Source organism: Micrasema longulum, unplaced genomic scaffold (genome assembly GCF_059751315.1).
Source record: "Micrasema longulum isolate JH-2025_06_02 unplaced genomic scaffold, ASM5975131v1 h1tg001163l, whole genome shotgun sequence".
In the NCBI taxonomy this organism is placed as follows: domain Eukaryota; kingdom Metazoa; phylum Arthropoda; class Insecta; order Trichoptera; family Brachycentridae; genus Micrasema; species Micrasema longulum.
The window spans coordinates 18,480-43,782 of NW_028278350.1; the positions used below are offsets into that span (position 1 = coordinate 18,480).

General features: G+C 31.7%; 1 protein-coding gene across 1 annotated transcript in view; it reads left to right on the forward strand.

Annotated features, from left to right (window-relative positions):
* The window catches only part of Sarm (sterile alpha and armadillo motif), a 164,193-nt gene that overhangs the window by 9,116 nt on the left and 129,774 nt on the right, over nt 1-25,303 (forward strand). The window lies entirely within an intron of this gene.

The window sequence follows — 25,303 nt, forward strand, 5'->3', positions numbered from 1 at the left end:
TATTTTACGAAGCAATGAATGAAAATTAAACAGTCTACCTTTGTTGATACAATTTTTCGTTCGCGGAATGAAAAATCATTATTTGCTCACGTAACTCAAGTGTTTACACGGAAAAAGACAAGTACTTCGAAATCGTGTTGAAACTACAAAATAGGCCACAAAATAATATACTATTGCTAAAAGCTTTTGTTTATGTTCAAAATAATCAGGTTTTATTTATTTATTTTATTTTATTGGAAAGTCAACAGGCTGCTTACTAGGGCCTCGATTTTGATGGGAAGATAAAGACATCATACCGTCACCTTGACGGTATAGTTGAAGATAAATTCTCTCTAGCGATTACAAAGATATACTACCAACCCCCCCCCCCCCCCCCACCATCAAGTTTTCGTACACATATCTACGCTCTAAAATGATAGCTTCAGTATGACGTCATAGTTAAAAAAAAAATTCTCCCGACAGTCTACAAAGATAAACTACCGATCTCCCCACCATACGGACGGGTCTAGACCCCCCGATACGTTTATCTACGCATTAAAAGTGTTTCAAAATTTTTAGGCGCGGTTTTTTGCAAAATAATTAGCTTTGCCCTGAGCATGTTTATAGCTCTTAATATTATCTTAAATTTAATCTGTGGAAAAAAGTTAGGATCGTTTATGTTTTATTCATCCATCACCGGGGTTGCATTCGAGGAGAATGTATGTACCAAAAAGTTAGGAGGGTTTTGTACACACAAAATATTGTATTTTAACGTTTACAAACAACATTTGTTTTTTGTGGATCCAAATCAGATTCTTTCCTTAAATTTACATTTATTTATTTTTTCTGGATTTTCGGTAATTCTTAAATAATATAAACTGATATTTAATACATTTTTAAAAATCGTTTTCTTACATTAAGTGCACCCCTATTGATAAAAAGAGCATAGTTTGGCATTTACAAAAAATATTGTATATTTCATCTTCTAGGAAGAAGAAACTCATTAGAAAATCAAGAGACAATTATTTAATCCTACGACACATATTTTAAACAAATTTAATAAAGTTCAATCAGAGATTTCCTCGTAATTGGTCAAAAAAATTGTCAAATAAATATAATATAAAATAAGTAATGGTTTACAACGTATATTATTATAAATATGGAAATGAATGTACTCTGGAATACAGAACACCAATGGCGGTCACACAGTTACACGTTATAATTAAGAGGATATGCGATGACAGGTATTGAAACATTGTTTTTCTGTCACTTACTCGCAAATGCCTCCCCGATACTGTGCAAAAAAGTTAAATGCACGTCGGACAGATTTTGTATAACTAAAATCGACGTTTCATTGTCCCGCACCTTAAAACTGAACAGATTTGTTTTTTTTTTTTAAACTGAGTATCAGAATTTATTTTTTTGTCACGGTACCTTTTCCGATTTTCAAATTTTTTTATTATATTTATTTACTGTACGATCGAAGACGGCAGATAAAACTGGGCGCTTTTTTGGGTTTTTGGATGGTCCTAGTTCCCATTAAAAACAATTGACAAAAAAAACAAAACAATGGAGATATGCCAATGGTAAATATCTATAACGTGTAAAAAAAAACCATTGCTCTAGTGCTATAATCTAGGGAAAAAATACAGGAATACGTTTGTGTAAAGAAAAGTCTCGCGCATTCTCTTAAAATAGCATTAATTACTCATACAAATGCATACAGTGCGGCCATCGCACGGTCTCAGGACTCAAGACATAACTTTTTATTTTTAATTGATGTTTAAGACATACTGTTGATATCAATATGATCAAATTAGTGATAACACATATTACTGGTTTTGATAGCAAAATAATTTTGATAAGATATTGTAGAACATTTATTTAAATCGAGTTATTTAAAGGTGGTGCGCGTTGATTGTTCTATTCGTAAAGCCTTTTTTAGTAAAGTATTTTTTATCGTAATAAATTGTCCTTCAATTACCGTGAAAAAACAAATCCACCTTAATATATAGATTGGTATCGTTAATTAATTTGAATTAGGAAAATCATTCAAATTAATTAGTGAAAGGTGGAAGTTTGATTTAATTTACGGTTGAAATTTTATTTTATTTGTCTGCGTCGCATCGTGGTGTAGTAGCTGGCGTATTTGGCTACAGTTCCTGAGGTTCCGGGTTTCATTTCGTGAAAGCAATTAACATTTCATTGTTCCAGTAGGGTCAATAGATCACATGGTAAAATTATTGTGAACTCCGAATCAAAGCTTCAAGTTCAGTTTCTAACTTTTACCGATTTCTTATTGTTTTATAATACTGTATTTTAGAATAACTGAAAATGAAATATTAACCATATTGGAAAATCATTAAAAAGTAATCAAACTTAAATAAATAAATATTAAAGGCATTTATTTTGCGGTCAAACGTTTTAAAGTGTTAGTAAATAGTTGTATGTAATCAATTACCGACTTTTCTTTTTCTACCCGTATTTTCGTCGTGTATAGTGGGATTTGCATGTTGATGTAATTAGCGCCCTGGAAAAAAGACGGGTATGTCTCGAAACCGGTGGACAGAAAAGTCGATTATTAATTACAGTGAAATTCCAACTATCCGGATTAATGAGTGCCAGTCGTTATCCGGATAGGCAGAAGTCCGAATAATTGGATTAACCATTAAATTAAGGCGATGATTTGAAAGAAAACGCAAAATTTACTCTAAGATCACTTTTGAATCGCTTTTGAGATAATACAGCGAATTGGAATCATATTAAAAACTTGTTTAAATAGTCCAGAAAAGTCAATCGCTTTGACGAAGAAACTCGTTTACGAGCAGCGAGGTCCTTTCTCCTTTATCTTTAATTTTCTGATAATGATCCGGATATTTGGCAATCCGGATGACTATCGTTCAGATAACGGAATTAACTAACATTTAATAAAATGCGTATAAAAATGACATCTTAGTTTCAAAACTTACAAAGGTATCCGCTGCTTAAATTTTTGCAAAACAATTTTGATTCATTGACAAAATTTTTTGAATTCGATGAACGAAAGTAAGTCAAAAGTGATGGTATTTGAAAGGGATAGTGAGGTTACTGACTGCATAATAAATGTAAACAACGAATGTCTCGAGCAAGTAGAAGAATTTGTGTATCTGGGAAGCATGTTTTCAAGAGATGGAAGAGTAGAAAAAGATGTTGAAAGAAGAGTGAATGCGGGCAACAAAATGAACGGAGCACTAAGCACAGTAATTTCTAATAAAAATATGTCAATCGAAGCTAAACTGGCAGTGCACAACGGAGTTTTAGTCCCAACACTTATGTATGGAAGTGAAACATGGAACTGGCAGAGGAAGGATGAAAGCCGAGTGAACGCGGTTGAAATGCGATCTCTTAGACGAATGTGTGGGAATCAATGTATGACAGGGTAACGAATGATGAAATCAGGCGAGAGTGTAAATCTGAGACAAGTATAATTGATAAGATTAAGAAAGGGTCTCTGAGATGGTTTGGTCACGTAGAACGAATGGACGACGAGAGAATGGTAAAACAAGTATATATGGCGAAAATGAACGGCAACGTTAGACGAGGACGACCAAGGAAGACGTGGCATGATCAGATAAACCAAAATCTTAAGTCTGGTCATGTCAAAAGCAGACAGAACCGAAGGGCATGTATGACAAGATGTATGAATGTGGAAGAGGCTAGGATTGTATGCCAGGATAGACGTGTGTGGCGGTCCATTCTCTCTGCCTACCCCTACGGGGAAATGGCGTGATGGTAGTAGTAGTAGTAGTAGTAGACAAAAAAATTTATATGCGTAGAAGTTGTTCATTTCGAAGTGCGTTTTGTTATTCATTTTGTGAATCTAGTTATTCCTTTTCTATGGTAACTAAATGAGAATCTACACGTATATTATGGTAATGAGATTCCCCAAAGCGTGGGAGATCATTTGACAGTTGGCAAACTAACTACAGTGTTAAATTTGGATCCATTGTCGTCTCAAAATGGCAACACGGCATTACCTGATCGATCCAAACACATTTCATAAGTCAATTGATAATATCTTAGGTATTTAAACACGTGTCAAAAAAAGAGGAAAATCATAAAATATGAAATCAAGGTTTTGGCACTTTTGACAGTACATAATATTTTTTCCTAGTGTTTAAAAATAAATTGATTGTAATTTTTTCTTGTAGCATAACTATTATTACTGAAGATTTTTTGAGAAAAAACCGCCAATGACAAATCGTAAACCCTATAAATGACTAGAATTTCAAATTCCCTTCTCTAAAATGTTTACACTCTTTGTTGCAATAAATTAAGATAAAATGTCAAGCTCACTTTTCAGTTACAAAATCTTTCATTGACCCTCCCGAGGATTTTTCCGCCGATATTATTTATAACAATTAGAAACAACCATTCAATGTAAATTTATCATACTATGAATCATTATACTTTCAAATCGTTCCGGCTTTGGTCAAACTGTTTTAATTCCACTTCTAAATGCAATTATTTAGAATATCTACCTTCTAACTGTTAATTTACTCATTAGTAATAAATAATATTATACAACGCTATAATATTCCACTTTCTACAGTGCAGAATTCTTGGATGTATCAATGTAAAAGACATTTTCTTAATGTATTTCATATTTGTTCAGAATCTAACCAACACCGATCTGATGTTGATCTAACACACCCACACTTCCTAAATCATATTATAAATTTCATTTGCCTCAGTACAATATTCAATAAAACAACAGAAATGACGTTGTAATGTCTTCCTGGCAAAATTAATAATTGCAACAAGCAGATATTGAATTAAATTGTCAGTTAAATTGTTTCACGAATATATTTACTATTGGGAATAAAACAATTTAAACTATTTTTGAGTTTACTAAGGTAACATGATTTCATTTTTCACTACATTTTTTTGCTATTGTCGATGGTTGATTGTTAATATAAAAAAAAACGATTGCCTGCCAAGTTGTTATACTCAGAAACAAGGTGTAAAAATATTGAATTATGGAGAACAAGCTGCGCAGATTTGCGACAACAAAGTTCTTCCGAGGACTTTAAGTACTTCAAATTTCAGTGTTGGTAACCTCAGTTAGTAAAATTTATACCATGTGTTGTTTAAACAACACCAAATTATACTACTACTACTACTACCATCACACTATTTCTCTGTAAGGGTAAGCAGATGTACATTCCTAGCTTCTTACATGCTTTTCGGTTCGATCGATGGGCCAGAGCCCACAACGGGATGTAGCGCTACTAATGAGTTATTTATTTATAAATGAGTAGTTTTGGTTTTCTTAATAACTGTCTTTTAATGTTGGTTTTTAACTACTCATAATTTTAAACATTAAAGGCTCTGCCTTAAAACAGGCTGAGCCATGTTATCTGGAGACTAGCGTTACCAGAGGACACTCCATATTTATTATATGTTTGTTATATAGATTCCCCGGTAATAAATAAATAAAACCTTTTTGAATGTAACATTTGAATTAGTATAAAGTCGTTGACATGTAACCATTATTTCATACAGATTAGCGTTTCCAAGGATTGTTGGTCTATTCCGTATTTGGGACTCCCACGCTAGTTCTGCCCAAGAAGTGAAAACCTTGTAATTACTAACTCGAGTTACCGGTAAATACTAATCTGTGAGTAGTCAGTCACTGTTCAAGGTTTACCATCTCTTTGTTTAGAAAATTGAACAAATGCAAAGCTTTGCCTCACGTTTATTTACCAGCCAATAAAAACAAATCGGTACCATAAAGTATCAAACGTGTAATATTCAATATTACATATCGCAGATTGTTTATGTTTTTGTGTGGTAAAAATCATTTAAGGCGAAAGAAAATAATTAGTTAGTTATTTTAAAAGACAATTCTTTAGAGTATTAAAAATAATTATTAATAATATTCATAACTTTTATGTTAACATAAGTTATTATCATAAATAATAATGTTTATTTTAATAAAACAAATATTTTCTTTATATAAAATCACTAAATATATTTAATATGCCGACCGGTTTCAAAACATGACTGTTCCTTCGCCAAGGCGTAACATAACACAACATTTTTTTTTAATGAAATACATATTAATAGTAAAAATAGTAAACAAAAAATCCCACAAAGGCATGGCCTGTTCGTGGGTATACAAGAAAATGATAATGAATTTTTGCATAATATTTTACGTCTTACAAAAAACTAGTATAAATTTTTAACGCATCATCTGCTAATATTACGTGTTCAGTGTTTATTTTTGTTGTTTTTTTGTTTGTCTAGGTTACCATTTCTTAAACAAAATATGAAAAATTTAGAAAATAAGATATTCAATCGCATTTCTCTACTTAAATAAATATTTTGTAATAAACATTTCAAAGTTTCTGCTTAAAATATTTTGTTTATTTATAATGTTTATGTCTAAAAAACACGCGCAAAAGCCGACAAAAATCGTATCGCACTAATGCACAATTTTTTTTCTTATATATATATAAAATTTGATAAGACAAAAAATTTTCTGTCTATCAAACAAATAATAACAAATCGGTTGGGATTACACTGTGAAAAAAACAAACAAATAAAAACGTATGCGTTACTTTGTTATTATTTTTAATGGATATTTCTTTTACATTAGAATACAATATCTGGGAATCATTAATTTGCTTACTTCGTAACATTATTTTAAGAAAAAAACTCTTCATTATTTCGTCCAACTTATTACGGTATTAAAACTTGTTTTTACGTTTAAATTGTGACGTTACTTTACCACTTTTTCGAACAGGTGATTTTGATGAAGAAAATACAGTACAGTATTATTAAAAGTGCTATATGCAGTAAGCCTTCGACTTTGAATGTCGAGGGATGTATAAAAAATAAACAAATATTTATTTAACAATGCTAAATTAAAAAATATTTCGTTATCAAAATTCACAATTAAGTTAATGAGGCATATTTAAGTGCTTTCAGGTAGTTGTATTATAAATTTGTCAGGAGTTCGTTAAATGTTACCCTTTTTTTAAATTTTCTTGTTAAAGAGTTCTATAACATGCTGTCTTTCTCAATCGCCCTATGTTTTTGTGATATTTGTTCGGGATCACATCCTTCCATGATAGTCAAAAGTTTGTCTAGATGGATGGAATGTTCATTCATATTTTTGATTGTCAAAGTCTTGACGATTTCATCAGTTTCTTCTTCCCCCACTTTCATTGTGAAATTTATTTATCAGTTGTCGCTCAAAACTATTCATTTGACGGAGATACTAACGGCCAAGATTAGTTCATTCATTAAGCTAACAATTTTATCTGTGATAGTTTTCAGTTTCTTCAGAGTTTATAAAATCCCTTATCATTTGTGGGCATAATTGTTTCCAGGAACCGTTCATTGTTGATTCTTTTACTTAAGCTCATGAGTTTCCAATATTGTTTATTGCGTTCCATATACATTTTACAGTTCTTCTGAAATTATCTTAATGTAGGCACACCCTTCCTGCCAGTTTCCTCGATGGCTTGATTATTTTCTTCATATACTGTCATTTAAACGTAGCTATCACTATTTGACCCCGGGAGCAACTGAATGGAAGCGAACAATCATTGCACTATCGATAAACATCTGTAAGAATCATATTTCTTTCAAATGTATGAAATAGCTAATTGTGCGAATGTAAAATGAGCGAAAGCCGAAGGCTACCTGAGTTGGAAATGAAATTTTCATTTAAAAAAAATTATTTCATAGAAATTAAATGGTTTTATTGTACAAACGTCTAAGAATAAAAAAACAATTCAAAATACAATTTCGGATGGCAAAAATTCCTCATAAAAATATGTAGTATGGCACAACAGCAAATACACACCAATTCGACGAAACAATCAATGGTTTGACCTAGATATGAATTATTGTATTGTTGAGCTTCGTTCATTAAAGTATAATTATCGAAGCTTTTACTTTTGTCTTTGACGCCATCCAATCTAAAGTCATTGAAAGATGACTGGAAATTTGGCATCAGAGATGAAAGACACCGATGTCAATCATTTGCGACCGTCTTAGATATCAAGTGGTGTAATTGAAAGTTCAATATTAGACCTACATCTTTAATTACTGTATTTTATAAGTAAATTGGCTAGGATTTTGCCATGTTAAAGTGGATGGCGCCTCGCGAATATAAAGGTATTTGGGTTATCTATTTGTCTACAATATATCGGTCAAAGTGACCGCCGAGTTGGTGTCGACTGTTGACTGTCTGGGTAGCCTGATCTCCTGTAGAGATGGCACAATACTATTTATTATCCGTAAGCAGCAGTGACAAACCGTTTTGTATGAACGGTGTACCTTATTTCTCCCTTCCCGGTGATGTGTAGCCAGTACACATTGCATCTAATGACTTTAAAGTCCCTATTAATATAAAAATACTCGGTTAAGATTTTCGGTATTTCTCAGTTACACATTTACGTATCGATCAAAATAATTTATTATTAAATAATAAATAATTATTGGGCACAGAAAAAGCAATTTGCGACAAATCGGAGATGAATCTCTAATACATTCAAAAGTTTACCAATGTGTCGTATGTCATATAAAGTATAAGAGTACCGAATATACGGTTGTCTCGAACACTCTTTACGTCTCGTTTTCAATGCTATAGGAATATTCGCGAGCGAGAGAGACAAATTCATACGTCACACAGGCCAGTAGCAATGTAACCAGTACCACTGCCACAGTGCGCTTGTTGTGCGCCGCAGTTGCTTTCGAGCCTTTGTTAGGGGTAGGGGGTCTCTTCGTTAGAGATACGAACGTCAGTTTATGTTTTTTTCGTGTTTTAAGCAATTAGATTTCAAATATCATCGCTTTTGACTTCAAGTTTATATTACTGAAACAATTGTCTAGAAATATTAATTTTTTCCGATTAAAATTTCATATTTTTTGCATGTGTATTGACTACACATCACCGTAACGCGCGGATGTTTTTGGCGCATTAAAGGGAGGGTCAAATTGATAAAATGATGTAATAAATATTTTGTATGAGGGGAAAACTTTTTCGAGAAAGTAATATGGAAGTCTCGGCATTTACAGGACTTATGACCTGTCATTGGCTGTGTTATGTGGCCACTTTACACACTGTGTAACATTTACCATTCTGCCTATGTTCAAACATCCACATTTCCTCGATTTTTTTATCTTTTGAATTTTGTGAAGTAAATAAGCTGAAACATTTATTGATGTCGGTTAGAATCATTTGGCTAAATTATGTCACCTACTTTAAATAATAAATAAAGAAAATACTTTAAAATTTTTAGGGAATGAGCACTGTCTAATAAACATTTGAACTTACTAAAAATATAGCAGACTAGCTTATACTTTATTTTTTTATTTTTTTTATTTGCTGTAATTATTACATATATTTTTATTCTTTAAAATTTGTCTATCGGGGTGCGCAAAACTCAACAAATACCCGTAATGCGCACAACACTGGAGATTTTCGAGTAAATTCAAGATACTTTTTCCAAGCTCGCGCAGATTCTGAAAATGATTGAATTATTTGGTAAGAAATTTGTTCGTGTCCCGTTTACAAGTTTCTTTTGAAAGTAAAGAGTAAATTGATATTTTATAGTATACTCTTGTGGTCCGTGGTAGCGTAGTGGACTTACGGATCAGAGCTCCGAGGGTCGAATTCCGCTTTAGAATAATATAATTCTTTAATTTTTTAGCACAAGTTATTTACGACTTTTAAATATGGTTTCAGAATGAATATATGATATATATGTTATTTAGACTGGAATATTTCTTATTGGTAAAAAATAAAAAAAAAACATTTTCGTAAAATAAAATAATTCTAAACTAGCTGTCATTTCGATACTGACTCTTGATCCGCAACACCCATGACGGCCCTGACTCGTGTCTGCAGTTAATTGGTGGGATAGGTCTTGATTCTGAGACTCCAATTAGTGGAACAGACATGGACTCATACAGTGAAAATAAGTGTGCGCAAGTGTCTTATTTCATTACGGTCTCTGTCGCTTGTCCTATTTGGTATCATTATCTGTAATGAACATCTCTTGGGAACTTGATTCAATCAAAAGTGACACTGATTGAAATTGTCACCATGAATGATAATTGACCGATGAGCGCTTTTCTTTCCTGCTACGTAAAGAAATAATATTCTTTTTTGTTTAAACCATTATTTACCCGAACATTGCAAAACCCGGATTTAATTAAATAAGTTTGCAAAAAAAATGGTTACTGGGTTTAGGTGGAGAATAATCTGAAAATTTACTCAAAAACATTCTTAAAAATAAATGGTATAAATTAATATTGTTTAACCGTATAATAAATTGACTAGTAGATAGTCATGTTATTGTTTATTTTGAAAAAAAATGTCTGCCTTAAATCAGGTTGTACCTAGTTAGGCAGACTAGACATGATACAGAAACATGTATTACCAATGTGTGTACGTAGTAATTTACTTAATTCTTCTACGCTTATGTTAGATTTTCATAACCAGTAAATATTTTAATTCAAATGCAATGGCGTAAGATTTTTTTTTCTTTATTTTGGAAACAAAATAACAATTTTCATTGATTATTAACATGTAATCTGTACATATCTACTAGTATGAATTTCATTATTTTTAGTAAATTATTCTATTTGGTATCATTTTCCATTCAGGACACGTCACAATTTATTGAAATGATCTCCGATATTTTACAATATCAAAATATTGTTTGACATCCTAGTTTTGTGACAGTTTTACCATTTTTTTATTAAAAATCACGCATTTGGCTCTGTCAGTTCAAAGTTCTATTGTATTTATAATTAAAATCATTTTTTAAGTGACAGAATAACAATATTTTTAACCAAACTACTGGAAAGTGCCATTTTTGTTATCAATATCTTTAATATTTTAATCATTTTAAAGCCTTCCCTGGATGGTTGATTCTTTCGACCCTGGTACTGTAAAGCTAGGTCTGTCTTTTCACGGTACGCGTGCTAGAAGAAAATTGGGGACGTTTGATTTTATGTAAAATGTTTGACGTTAAAAGTATCAATCCTGGAATGAATGAAAGGAAAAGGACTTACGGTTTTCTCCCTTTGGCACTGGTCCAGAACAGCACTGTTTCGACTTCATAAAATCACTTCACGTTTGTTTATATTTTCACGTCACGGGGTGTTCGATTAATGTCACGCTCGCGGTCCGGTGTTACGTTTTGTTGAAGTTCGTTTTGCCTTTTTGACAAGCTGTCAGAGAGGATATACGTTGGGATTCAAAACAAGGACTACCGGAACCAAAGAAAGGAATGGCTTGAAACCTGAATAAAAATAAACATGAATCCGAAACAAACTCCATTGGTCGTGAAATGCATAATTTAAACATTTGACCGATATGAAAACGTGAATTTTCGAATGGGTGAAAAAATATCTTAATTCATTGCAACAGAGAGGGAAAACATTTTCGAGAAGAGAATGTGGAAGTCTGTGCATTTACAGGGCTTATGACCTCTCATTTGCTGGTTTTAGTGGATGTTTAAACATAGGCAGAATAGTGAATGTTACACAATGAGTAAAATGGCCACTTAAACCAGCCAATGATAGGTCATAAGCCCTCTAAATGCCCAGACTTACATATTCCCTTCTCAAAAATGCTTTTTTTTGGTTAGTAGAGGAAGAAATATAATCGATTCGTAATGAAAAAAAAATGCTTGCTTGTATGAGTGAATCCGAAGAAAGACATTTAGCCAATTACAGGTCAAAAACTCTGTAAATGCCCAGCCTTCCATATTCCCTTCTCAAAAATGTTTTTTCCCTCTCTGTTGCAATGAATTTAGACCTAAAAAACTCCCCCGGGAGGAAATCCAGCCTGTCTACAAACGTATGGACATACTCAAAACATGGGTTAGGTTGCGGATAAATTTATGTGTGAATCGCTCAGTATATAAAAGGAATATTTATGGATAAATAAGTAGATAAACGTGTTTGATCCACCTCGTTACGTTATTGACAGGACAAAGGCCCGAGGCTTTTATCCTCCTGTGTGCAAACAGACTGATTACTGCATCACGACTCAAGTGCTTTGGATCAATCAACTGGATAGAAGATAGAAGTGATAACAATTGTATCTATACAGATATACATATATGTGAACATGCCTATGCGGTATTATATCGTTAGAGTTTACGTAAAAGGGTATAACCGTCAGTATGAGAATATACTATTTCACGTTCCAATAAACAAAACAACACTTTTACTTATAACCTAAGCAAATTAGATTTTTTTTTGTTTTCGTTTGTTTGTTGGTGTTTACTTCACGTCTCAACGGAGCGACCGATTGATGTAATTTATTGCATAGGGATAACCGGAGGGGTGAGAAGTAAAATAGGATACTTAATTTTAATCCCGAATTAAAAAAGTTTACAGTATTTTTTTTTAATAAATCAGCAATGAGCAAAATTATTTAAAAACGTAAAACATAATCTATTTAAAATTAATTATTTGAATTTCCTTATTCATGGTAAATTTGGTTTGTTTTTTTATTTGGATTTGTGAACAGAATATTCAATTCAATGCAATTAAATTTATTTATTTTTAATATAACATATAAAATAAAATAAAAAAATAAATAAATACATTACAAACATATATTCAATACGTACATATTATAAAAAAGAAAAAATACACGAAAGATACTCATGTCAAAGTAGTAGGATAATCCTGCTCCGGAAAACCCCTTCGGATACATGGAACAGATCAATATCCAGAGCGATGTTGTTCAGCATAGCGGTAGCCCTTCCAATAGGCATAACCATAGACAGGTTGGTCCTGAATATCGGAATATGAAACAATCTATGCTGACGCTGTCTTACGTAATTATCACACAATAACAATCTTACGTCACCACAGAGTAAGGGATCATCGAATTTCTTTCATAGCGATAGTCGGAAGACCGAACTACTTTAAATCCCGTTAAAATATATATTTTCATCAAGAAAATTCTCATTGATAAACGATAAAACTAATAAGTTAATTATTTTTTTATATTTTTTATTTTATTTATTTACTCACACTCTTTATCAAAATACAATTCCATGTTCACTTTGCCCAGCTAACAAGGGTACATACCCCGTTCCAAGCTAGGCAATTACATTTTAATATTTTATAATAGTTAACAAATTAATATAGAGCACAGACAAACAAAATATAAACTTATTCGGATAAACATTTTGATTCATATACATACAGACATACACATATATACACATGTACATACACACACACGTACATACACCCATGCGCATACACATACATACATTCATAAAAACATAGACAATTTATTTATGCGAAACTTCATGGTTGTCATCTATAAATATTTTTTTTTTATTATTCCTTATTTTTTATATTTTATTTTTGACATCCAGTAAGGTTCTCCAATCCGTGGCATGCATTAACTTTTCTGACTCCCTACAACCAATGTCATGAAAGAGAAAGAATTACCTTAATATTTTTTTCCTAATACCACGTGGATGAAGCTGCGGGTAAAAGCTTGTATTTACATATCGCACCCTCAAAAGTGTAGTGTTACAAATGCCAAACAGCAACTTTTTAGGAGAGCGCATCAAAGTTATGTAATATTTAACATTTTGTATATTTGAACTTACTTGCGCCACAGAAAAATAAATTACACGAAAAATTAGGAAAAAAATAATACTCTTCGCCTGTTTTTTCCAATTAAAAAGATGAAACTATTTAAGGAGATATTAAGAATATTGAGACTTGAAACGTTTCGGTTTGTTTGTGAAGTTGGTGATGCTTATAAATGAAAACTGTTACAACAAGGAGTTAGGCAGATTTATTAAATGAAACAGTTACAAGTTAATACAAAAACAAATGAATTCGATCTCAATTTTTTGCCAATAACTCGTTAAGGTTACTTCTATAAATCCCTAATAAGTATGTAAGTAATGCCAGTATTCCACTGATCAATTCAAATCATTTTTTTTTTAAATACAGATTCTTATAGTAATGGGCGTATTTTTGAGGAATCAGTCCTTTTTGCTGCAAGGCAGTAGTTTTTCTTTTTCTTTGCGGAAATCTTGAGACGCAATTAAACTGGTTCGGTTATTGCTCTCCATGAGTACTGTAAAAAGATATAAGTAAAAAAAAAACTACTTTATAATGAGAAAATTAAATCCGCTTTTATTGTCCACGTTTACATAAACAAAACCTAAACTGGGCTTATGATATTTTGTGATATTGCGCAATCAATATATTTTTTTGTGTCTAAATAGTTTCATGAGCTCTTGTTTCAGCTCATTACATTTTTTTTTTATGAAAATGATATTTACGGCCCATGTAGCTCTTTTAACGCACAAAATGTATCTTGTGGCTCGTGACATCTCAAACGCGGATAGTGTTATGGTGCCTTGCAACCCTTTAACATTTAGTTTCATAGTGGTTATCATCTAGTATAATTTCACTAAGCTGATACATGGTGCCGTATCAGAAAAGTAAAACAACATCAAGGAGCCATGTGACTGTTTAACTCACCAAAGCGAAGCGTTTTGCCCCATCGAAATGCGGACGGCAACTGAGATGGGTCCCTGATGTATGGGTAACTGTTTTCTGCTAGAAAACATGGCCGTTCCCGCCGGTGGCGCGATGTTACTATTTTTTGAAATGCTATCTCCAGGCCATTTCTTGAAATAAACTTGTTATTGACGTAAACTCTCCATAATCTATTTACTATGCACTGGGTATCGTAATCCCGTCTAACTTCTTGACTCTGGATTCTGCCTCTTTGGGGTTTCCCTGCGATTGCCTTTAGTACTTTCATCTCTGACGTTCTAAGCAGTTATTTTGGTTTTTCTATTTAGTTTTTCTATTTTGTTTTTCTACTTGTTTTTTCGTATTTTTTATTTTCTCTTTATCTATCCTCGCCTCTGTTGTATACACCAGTGGCGAGCCGTGATTTATTTTATAGGTAATCTATTTAAAATGTTCATTAATTTGTACTACATATAAGTACTTACATAACATGTAAGTAATGTTATTATAAATTACTACTTTTTCTGTGGTTCTGTGAAAATCAACTCAAACAACAATTATTACTAACCACGCGATATACGTAGCTTTTATCAACACTATTTTATTAGAATACTAAACTTGTACAAAAGTTTATTAACACATACCACAATGACATTCAACAGATATTTTCATTATGATCTGTCATTGACAGTACTGTCAAGACTTGAGCACTGGCCGATTTCTTTTAAAATGAATAATGCCTAAAACGGCCACTGCGAACGCCACCTGTCCTATGTGATACATAATATGTCAACGGTATCCCATCAAAGAAAAATAGTCCTTCGGAAATAATGTTCGAAATACTAGTTTCCAAATAGAGAATCTTCTAAAAATATTTGAAATCTGCAAGTTTGTTTTAGTACTAAAAAAGCCGACTTGAGTTAAAGATGAAAAATACAGTGTACTTTTTTGTATGGAAGAATAAGCTGAGGTAATCGGCTAGTTTTGTCGTTCAGTGAGAATGGACTGGGCGCTGGCGCTGGGCGCACTTCATAGATATTTTTTTGTAGAAAGATATAAACGGTGATTAATAATAAATAACAATTACTTTATATATTTTCCCATAAACATGGTTACTATAAATTATTACAATTTAAAGTCAAATATAATGGTAAGCTGTGCATAATGCTTACTTTGACGATTCGCCCCTGGTATACACCATGATCGGTCTGACACACGTTTTGTATATCCGAATTATGTTTCCAATAATCATGTGTTCATTGTACTTTACGACATTTCTTAGGCATCCGGGTGGTTACTTACTGAGATGGATATGTTCTCATCATCACCATGGCTGCATCATCTGCATGGGATGTGATGTTAACGAACTTATCTCCCTTAGTAGATTCACTATTTTTTTTTATTCTTAAAAGCGTTTTTTTTACATATTTATTCTGCTTGTGTAAGAAAGGTTTTTGACGCATAAATTGTTGCGCTATATTTAGTTTGTTTCTTTGTTGTTCTCAATATGTGTTATTTTTTAAATGTTAATATTATTTATGTCCCGAATCGAGTTGTTGTAACTCCTGGGAATGTAATTGAACGTATTATACTTATAAAATACTTTGTGTTATATGATTAATAAATAAAATTTAAAATTTAAAAAATCAAAAAATTAAAAAAAAAATTCATTCGAAAGGCCAAAAAGAACTGATACCAAAAACGAAAAACAGCATTTTGACAGTTGTGACAATACTCATTTTAAGGTGCGATATACATTATCCATATGTACTCATGGCGGACATATAATGATAAATGTTCCAGAATAAAAAATAATGATATCGAGTAAATAGGATTAATTGTAATCTATGCGTTCAGTGCGCAAATCTAAATATGAAAATAATTGCGATAAAAGGTTAGATAAGATTGAAATTATAAAAAAAAATGCTGCAAGCCGGCGAACTGCGTAATCGATTAATCAAACGATTTATATACACATGGCTTTTATCTTTACTTAGTATTTCGGGTAATTTTCCGTTTTCCAAGACCCGTGGTTAAAAGTACGTAGCGCGATAGGAATTCGATTAAACGTAGTTATGCGGAAAACAGCTAGTCCACAATTTTGAAAAAAATAGATATTGATGTTATCGGGTGCAGTAAGGTCAATTTTGTGTTCTGCTAAAAACAGCCAGACCGCTTTGATACAAAACATTGTATTAATAACCTTTTGAGAATGGTGTTGATCACAAAAACGGCATTTCTTAATTTGCAGAAAACACCCACAGTACTAGAAGAAATTTACGGTATTTTAAAAATCATCAATACTGATCAAATATATAATGAGATTCTTGATTGAAATATCTATAAAAAAAACACTAATTTATTCATTGTTTATCATTTTGTCAAAGTCAAAAACATTCCAACTTTTGTGTAGATTTAATTATCAACGCTTTTTACAAAAGTGCTATTATTTCTGTTTCGCTTTTCTGTGGCTGGCTGCTTTCTGCATAACTACGTTAAATTATCGAGCCTAAATAAAAAAAATTGTATCGATATCTTATGACTGAATTTTTCATTATTTTGTTTATCGGCGAGTGTTGTGTTGGATATTGGCCAGTTAAAATAGATTTTTTTGTTTAAATTATAACTATTACTTATAGGTTTTATCGACGTAGATACGTTAAATTAATTCAAACTGGAGGCGGACATCAGATTTTAATACTTACAATTATTAAAAATAATATTCGATATTTTACTCAGCATATAATATATACTCGTATATATAATCATTCGTTCGCTGAATTATTTTATTTTGATTATTGAAATAATCTACGAGTATTTAATTTGATTAGGTTATTTGCAAATTCTGGTTCGTCTCGTAACATACCTAGTGATTAGCGAGTTTGGCTGGCAAGCATAAAGTTTTAAGTTCGATTTTAGGGTAAAATATACAATAACTTAGTTTTTCGGCATTTAATTAAAATTAAAATAAAAAAATAACATTGTTTGACATCTGATAGTTTTGTGGAGTTATTTAACCACTTAGATACACTTTTTGTGATAAATATAATGCATGCAGACTACCGCCAGAGTGCAGCATAATCGTACTATGGAGAGTTTTATTGCCTACGCTGTGCTAATTTAGAATACGATAGTATAAATCGGATTTTTTGTAAGGAACGAGGCAAAGTTTTACAAATATCATAAATGTATCTAATTTAGAACTTATCTAAACAATACATCATATCTTAAAGGCCGACAACTGCATACTTTACCCTATATAAGATTTACATTAAATATAAATTCAAAATATTGTTTTCACTTTTTTATTTACGTAATTTCTTCAAAACTGTATATGTCTAGTAAATGCATAGACTCCTATTATTCCTTTTCTAAAATGTTATTTATAATATGTTGATTTTAATATAATTTGTTTGGTTTTTATTTCCTAGCGATGAAGTTTATTCAAACAATGGAAAAACAGTATTATGTAATTGGGTTTCACCTTGGTATGGTACCAAAGTCGTGCATTCTCTCTCAAGGAAGTTAGTCCATAAATCGTAAGACATTTAGCAGACGAATTGTCTGTGGGAAGGCTGCATTTTGGACTGACTAAAATTATATCCGCCTAATTTTATAGCAGCAATAAATTTAATATAAACGTTGCCAATTTCGCGACCCGGTCTTTTAAATTAAATGATTATTGCAATGACCATATACTTTTTTTTTTATGAAAACTAGTAATTTGAATACAATAATTTTACGTCTTACAAAACATTACTCAGACGAAATCATTTTTAGAAAACGGAATTTAAAATTTTGTGCATACATTACCGGCTACTTTAATCACTCAAATTATCGACTAAACAATATTTAACATTTACCACTCTAATTTTAATTACTACTTAAAAGGGTTATTTTATTTTTAAACACTAAAACAAAAATGGGACAATAGGGAAATATTACTTTTAAAAAAATAAATGTAAAGTACATACTATCCCTTAGATTCCCTTAGATATTCCGGAGCAGAGTTGTGCAGTGACTTATACATAAGCCAACAGAGTTTGTATTCGACCCTCTGTGGAAAACGTAGCCAGTGTAGTTCCCGAAGTAGTGGAGTGATATGACTGAACTTAGAGATTCCGAAAATAAGTCTCGCTGCGGCATTCAATACAGATTGTAGGCGAGTCATTTTGTTCATTGGTAGACCTGCATAGATACCATTACAATAATCGACTCTAGACACTACAAACGCATTTATTAATTGACGGGCGGCATCAACCGGCAAAATTTTGCGTATGCATTTAATTTGTCTCAGCTGGTAGAAGCATGAACTTATCGTTCTACTAATTTGAGCGTCAAGAGATAGGTCAGAATTGAGTTAAACTCCCAGAAAGAAGTCACAAGCCAGTGAAAATTTCCAACATTACTTCTTAAAAGTTCTTCAAATCAGTTCAGATTAAGAATGTTTTTACATTCATACTACAGAAATTCTCTTTTTACATCATTAATGTCACGTTTTCACTTGGTGTCAAATCTGGAAAATTGACCATACAATTGATTGGTGAAAATGAATAAAAAAAATCAAGAGTACCAGGGCAAAGAGGTTTTCTATATCTGTTAAATGATAATCTCAAAAACAATGAGGTATGAATTTGATTTAAAAAAATATATAGTTAAATACGTGTGACCAGAGCCACGTGCCTGTCGCAACACATTAAGTTTTGCATCGTCTAATTGCTTCCCCGTTTGTATTTGCGACTTCAAAACCACAAGCACGAAATTATATGTATTTGACAGAATTATTATGGCCCATACATCACTTCTTATGCCGCCATAAAACTGAGTTTGGCAAAGATATTAAAAACGGAACAAAGCCATACCTTCTTTTAATTTTATTGGGTTACCAAAACGACCCGAGTCAAAGAGTGTTTCAACTTTTTTTACAAACATAATTTAAATAAAGGGTGAATTTTGTAGCGATTTGAGTACTTTTTAATCGGTTGGTAGTTAGAAGATTTCTTAATTAATTTTTAATAATATTTTTAAAAAAAAACTAATTTAAGCCTTTTCTTGGCAATGTATCATGTAGGATATAGGATACATGAGGATATTGGAAGCAAACTTAGAAACCTCCACGAAAAACGGAAAATTAGTTATTGTTGCCAAAATGTACCATACTACCTACCCCCAGTCTACACACGTGCGTTTCCAGAAATTCTCCAGCAGCCTAGTGGACCACATGGTGACGATATCTACCTACTGTCTACAAAAGATTCTCTTTGGACATCTATCTCCCTTTGTTAACCATGGAGTTGATACAGTGCTTTATTTATTTAGTTTTTATTGCTTAGTTCTTGGCATGAACACTTGACAAACTTACTACTATGCTCTATTTTTTATAAATTTATTGATATCATTCTAACTTTGCTAGAATTCCACTCGTCCATGCGCTTTGTAGCTGCACGATGATTGGTTATCTAGCTTTCATATACCAACTTAAAAATACCTAAATTTTATAAATGGGGTCTAGAATTCCAATCGTCTATGCGCTTAGTAGCTGCAAGACGTGTTGTAATCTTACTCCTTTTTACTATTCATATTATTTTTTTTTTTTTTTGTATCATTAATACACTAAATTTATTTGTCAATTTTTAAAATGTGTAAATGGGGGCTAAATTTCTTACTATCTATGCGCTCTGTAGCTGCAAGACGTCCTGTAATCTAGCTCCTATCTGTTATAATTTTTTATTGATCTTAATTGAAAACGAGGAACTAGAATCCCAACCGTCCATGCGCTCTGTAGCTGCAAGACGTACTGGGATATTTATTAATTGTACAGCGCCCTTGAGGTGATTTTCACAAAAATGGCGCTATATAAATTATCCAACTCTATATATATATATATACACCCAAAAATCTGCCTACCTAAATAATAGCGTAATTCAAAACTGTCTCAAAATCTTTCAAAAAAGATTTCAATTATACTACTTGACACTGGAAACTTAGCATTCTCCGCTGAGTAAGTTAATAAATTAAAAATCTCACAATTATTTTTCAAAGTTTTCCGCAAATATCTCAGTAACGTTCAATGGAGATTTCTAAGTTTTCTTTTAATACTCTCACATATCGTTGTATTTGTAAAATTATGATGTGCAAAAAATGCGACTTTGACTTTCTTTTATATTTGATCTTGAAAAGGTTTTATGAAGACTTTCATGAATCATGAAGATTAATGATCTCATTTTTTCTCAAGAACGAGTAAAATTGCTTTACTATATTTTTTATTCTTAATTGCAGTATCACAAAAACTTAGAACAGAACAAAAAAATATTTCTGAATCCTTTTCACTCTCATCAGCAGCAGACAGACCCGAGTGGGCCGTAGCTGTATCCAGGAGTCTCCTACACTTTTGCCGGTCTGCTGCTCTTCCTCTCCACTTCCTCTATTCTAACGTTGTTGTATCCGCACTGATGCAATCCATCCATCGCATTTTGGGCCTTCCTGGTCTTCGTCTTTTTTAAGGGTTTTATACGAGATAACGTTGATAGGTCGGTGCGTAGATAATATCGCTTTGACTGACTTAATATACACATTGTTTTGTACCTACAATAAAAGCAAAACGCGTTACAAAAGAAAAGTTTAGAATTCAAAATCGTGTATTATTATTGTTTGGTCAGCTCAATGCCTTTCAGGCATTGTACACTGATAGCAGTGGGAGTTAGAATTTTGTGGACTGTATGGAAATTGTTTACTCATTTTTGAGTTCTTCTATTAGTTTCTTTTATGAAGCACTTTACTTTTGTTATTTCACGGATACCGGTATCATGTAGATGATGATGAGATGTATATTTTAGGTTGTTTATGTAACACTAATTTTTCTTTGTCAGAAGTATGCAGACGCAGGATATGATAAGAATTTATCAGAGAAACACTTTTTGCTCACAAGACGGTAGAACAACAACAGTTTGAAATAGGAAGGATGTAGATAGGAACGAGATATTTAGTCTTATATGAGTTGCAAGTATGAAAAAATGTAAATTTAGTACTTAATAATTATATTGTTTTGAATAGTTTAATTCCATAAAATACGTACATGGGAAGTGTATGTATTTTGAAGCAGAATTCACGAGAGTAATTAATTCTAACAGGAAATTTCTCATTACCATTTAGTGTTTTGTCGCGAACATAAAGAAAAGGGTCTCGAGCTATTATTGAGGTCAAGAAACCCATCTCCGAATCCATGCTGAGAAGAACTTTACGACTTAAGCTTAAATCTATATTATGTTTGCCCAGTCTTCAACAGTAAATCACCTTATGTCTAATAAAACACCTTGAAAACAAAATGAATAAATATGACGATAAATCTTATTTTTTATATTTTGGTTGAACGCGTGTTTTGTTTCAAAAAGTAATTCAGACATTTACGCTAGCTTTTTTAAATACGTGATTGTGTTTTCAACATTCATTATAATGAAACCTATTCAAATTAAATGCTTTTATTTTTAACACTGTGGTTTGGCTATTAATGGAGTTAAAATCCGGTCGTTGTGTTTGTCTTCCTGTTGCATCTGAGAGTATATTTATGTGAATATAATAACGCATTGTTATGAGGTATAATTTACGGCATAAAAATTCATATAATTTAGGAAGCCACTAAAGGAAGATGTGAATTATAAACGTACGTATTATCGTACATGAAGATATCGTACTATTAAAGTAATTATTTATTTAAAATTTCAACAACAAAATATAAGTACTCTGGCGGACATATTGCTTAAAGTAATATCTTCTAGCCAGCCAAAAAAATATACTGGTCAAAAGCGGAAAGCGCGTTGAAAAATGTCCAGTTGCGGAACACTTTATAGACACAGGACATCTTTTCGCCTTCAAACCAAAGATTTTGCAAAAAAAATTACAGTGCACGAATAAAAAAAGGGGCAATTGAAACACACAAACATCCCGAAATTAAACTCCGGGTGGTTCCCGGCACTACACACTACAAAAAATGACACGGAATGTGCCCACTGCCAACTGCGACACGGTACAAATTACTGGTACATATGCACATATTTTTTCAACAAAAACATGCAGTTTACCCTAAAGATGGCTCCTGCAATGTTAGTCAAAATAAAAATATTAAAAAGAACAATTGGATAAAGTTTGTACTAAAAAAATATCAAAAATACGATTATAAAAAAAACTAATTTATTAAAAATAACAACTGTTTTTTTGTAGGCAAATAAAGTTTGCTCGTATAATCTTAATATAAATATGTTACGTTATACAAATTATTAAATTTAATTTTATGAGGAATGTGGGATTAGGTAATGAGTTTAGAAGAAGACAGGAAGATCCAAGAATTAGATTTTTTTAAGAGAGTTTAGGGTTCTGCAGATATGCCATATTCAAATTTCGGGCGTTTCTTAAAAGTGGTTTCTTAAGAAAATGTGCATATTTTACATGAAGACGTTGCTTATTACAAAGCCTGGCACCTTGGACAGAAAAGGAGCTGAGAAATGATGTGCTATGTCGAGGACCGGAAAGTGTTCTCTCCTGAGTGGAGCGAACTAAAGACCATGATCAGAAATGTTAATTAAATTCTCAGCAAGAAATATTTTCAAGAACATAAATGTATTATGTTGAAATATTACAATAATGTAAATTATTTATTTTATAAATTTATTGCATAAAATTAGATTTAATAACAGGGAATCTATTAATACTTATTAATATAAAATGAAAACAGAGTGTTCTCTGTTTATGATAGTCTCCATCTAACATGGCTCAGCCTGTTCTAAGATGGAGATTTTTTGTCTTTTAGAGGATTTCTTATTTTTTCGTGATAATATATGCTTACTTGTTTATTAATTTAACTTAAATTTGTCTTTCTTGCTTACCGTAACACTTTATTTACTGTGTTTGCTTTACAGAATTTATTTCATAAGCTTATATCTCTGAATTTTTTGTTTATATGCTTACTGTTTTTTCTTGCATACCTTTGTTATTATTGTTTTTTTTTTTACTTTGTAATTTTTTTTATTATATCCTTTCTAACTAATTTCACATATTTTTTCCATATATTCTGTGTTTATTATATAGTATATTAGCATGTGTTTCATTTTTATTTTTTGTAAATGCCTTTTGGGCGTTAATGAACAAAATTAATAAATAAATAGATAGTCCCATACTAATAAAACAATAACAAAAATTAAAAAAAACTCAAACTACTTAATTATAAATACCTAGCAAATCAAATGTAATAAATTAAAAATCGTTATTATACAAATATAAAGTAGATATATGAGCCAAGAATACATGTTACTTAAACATAAATAATATAGTATAACATATAAAAAAGAACAAATATAAAGCAGTGAAATACATAAAAATATAAATAATATGTGTACCGATTATATAAAGTTCTACGTTTTTTGATTTACATATATTTTTTTTAAAAATCTCTCGCTACACTATTTATATGTGCAGTTATTTTTGTTTTAAAATTTGTTTTACATTTTGAGTCTTTTATACTTGGATATAAATCATTATATATTTTGGAGCAATTACATTATATTGCTTTATACCAAAGGCGGTTGATACAAATTGGACAATACAGTTAATTTGTGTTGCTGAACGAGTGTTTATATTGTGTTGGGTTCTTTTGATATCACTTAATTTATCATAAAATTTAAGTAGTAGGCACCTCACAAACAATTGTCTTACATCCAATATCTTAAACTCGGCGAATAGATCTTCCGTTGGATACCGCAAGGGTTTTTTGAGAATGATCTTCATGATCCATTTTTGTGCTATTTTCATTGAATAAATTTATTTTTTATTAAATGGAAACTTTTGACAAAATCACCGCTTTTTAAAATTTAATCAGTGGGTATTCAATTCTACTGAAAGAACAACAGTATTTTATTAGATTCACAGATAATTCATACCCTCGTTTAACTTTCGTTTTGCCTTGAGGAAAGTTCAAGGAATAGCCAATCCACGAATTTGATACGTAATCCTAATCAATCTTGTTTTTTAGTGTTTCCGCGAATGTAATACAATTATGTATTATTATTCAATGCGAAAATAGACATATTCTCACTACGCAGGTACCTCAAATTGGCTATCTTTAAATTACTAACGCAAAGTTTGATGAAAAGTTTTAAATATTTATATATATAATATCTCTCATACTGACTTTGACTCTCCCTTCCCGGCGATGTATACATACTATATACGTATGTAGATGCAATAGGTACTAGTTATAGATATACTTAAAATCTCCGTAAATATAATAAATTATGGGTTAAGGTTTTTTGGTATTCCTCCGTTATACATTTACGTATCGGTTAAAACATGTTTTTATTAAATAATTAATGCTTCATCATTATCATCATAATTACCTTTCCGCACCTAATGGTGCATAGGGCACTGCATTGATACATTAATCACAGCGTATCTTGATAATTTTTGTCGTATGAAGGTAAGATGATCAGTTTTACTCTTCAGGTACCAGTGCAGGAACTGTGAAATATTCTAGTGTGAAAATACCCTTTTAACACTTTGTATCTCGGAGCCGTGTAAACACGTGATTATATAACCATGCGTTGTGTCCCGGTCCCGTGTTTTTACATGGTTTCCCAGCTGTCTAAAAAAGTGCGTTTTATTGACATCTAGACTTTTATTAGTACTTTTTCGCTGCTGGTAAACCATGGAAAAATACGGGACCGAGACACAACGCATGGTTAGTATAGTCACGTGTTTACACGGCTTTGGGATACAAAGCGCAAAAAAATAGTGAGGCCCT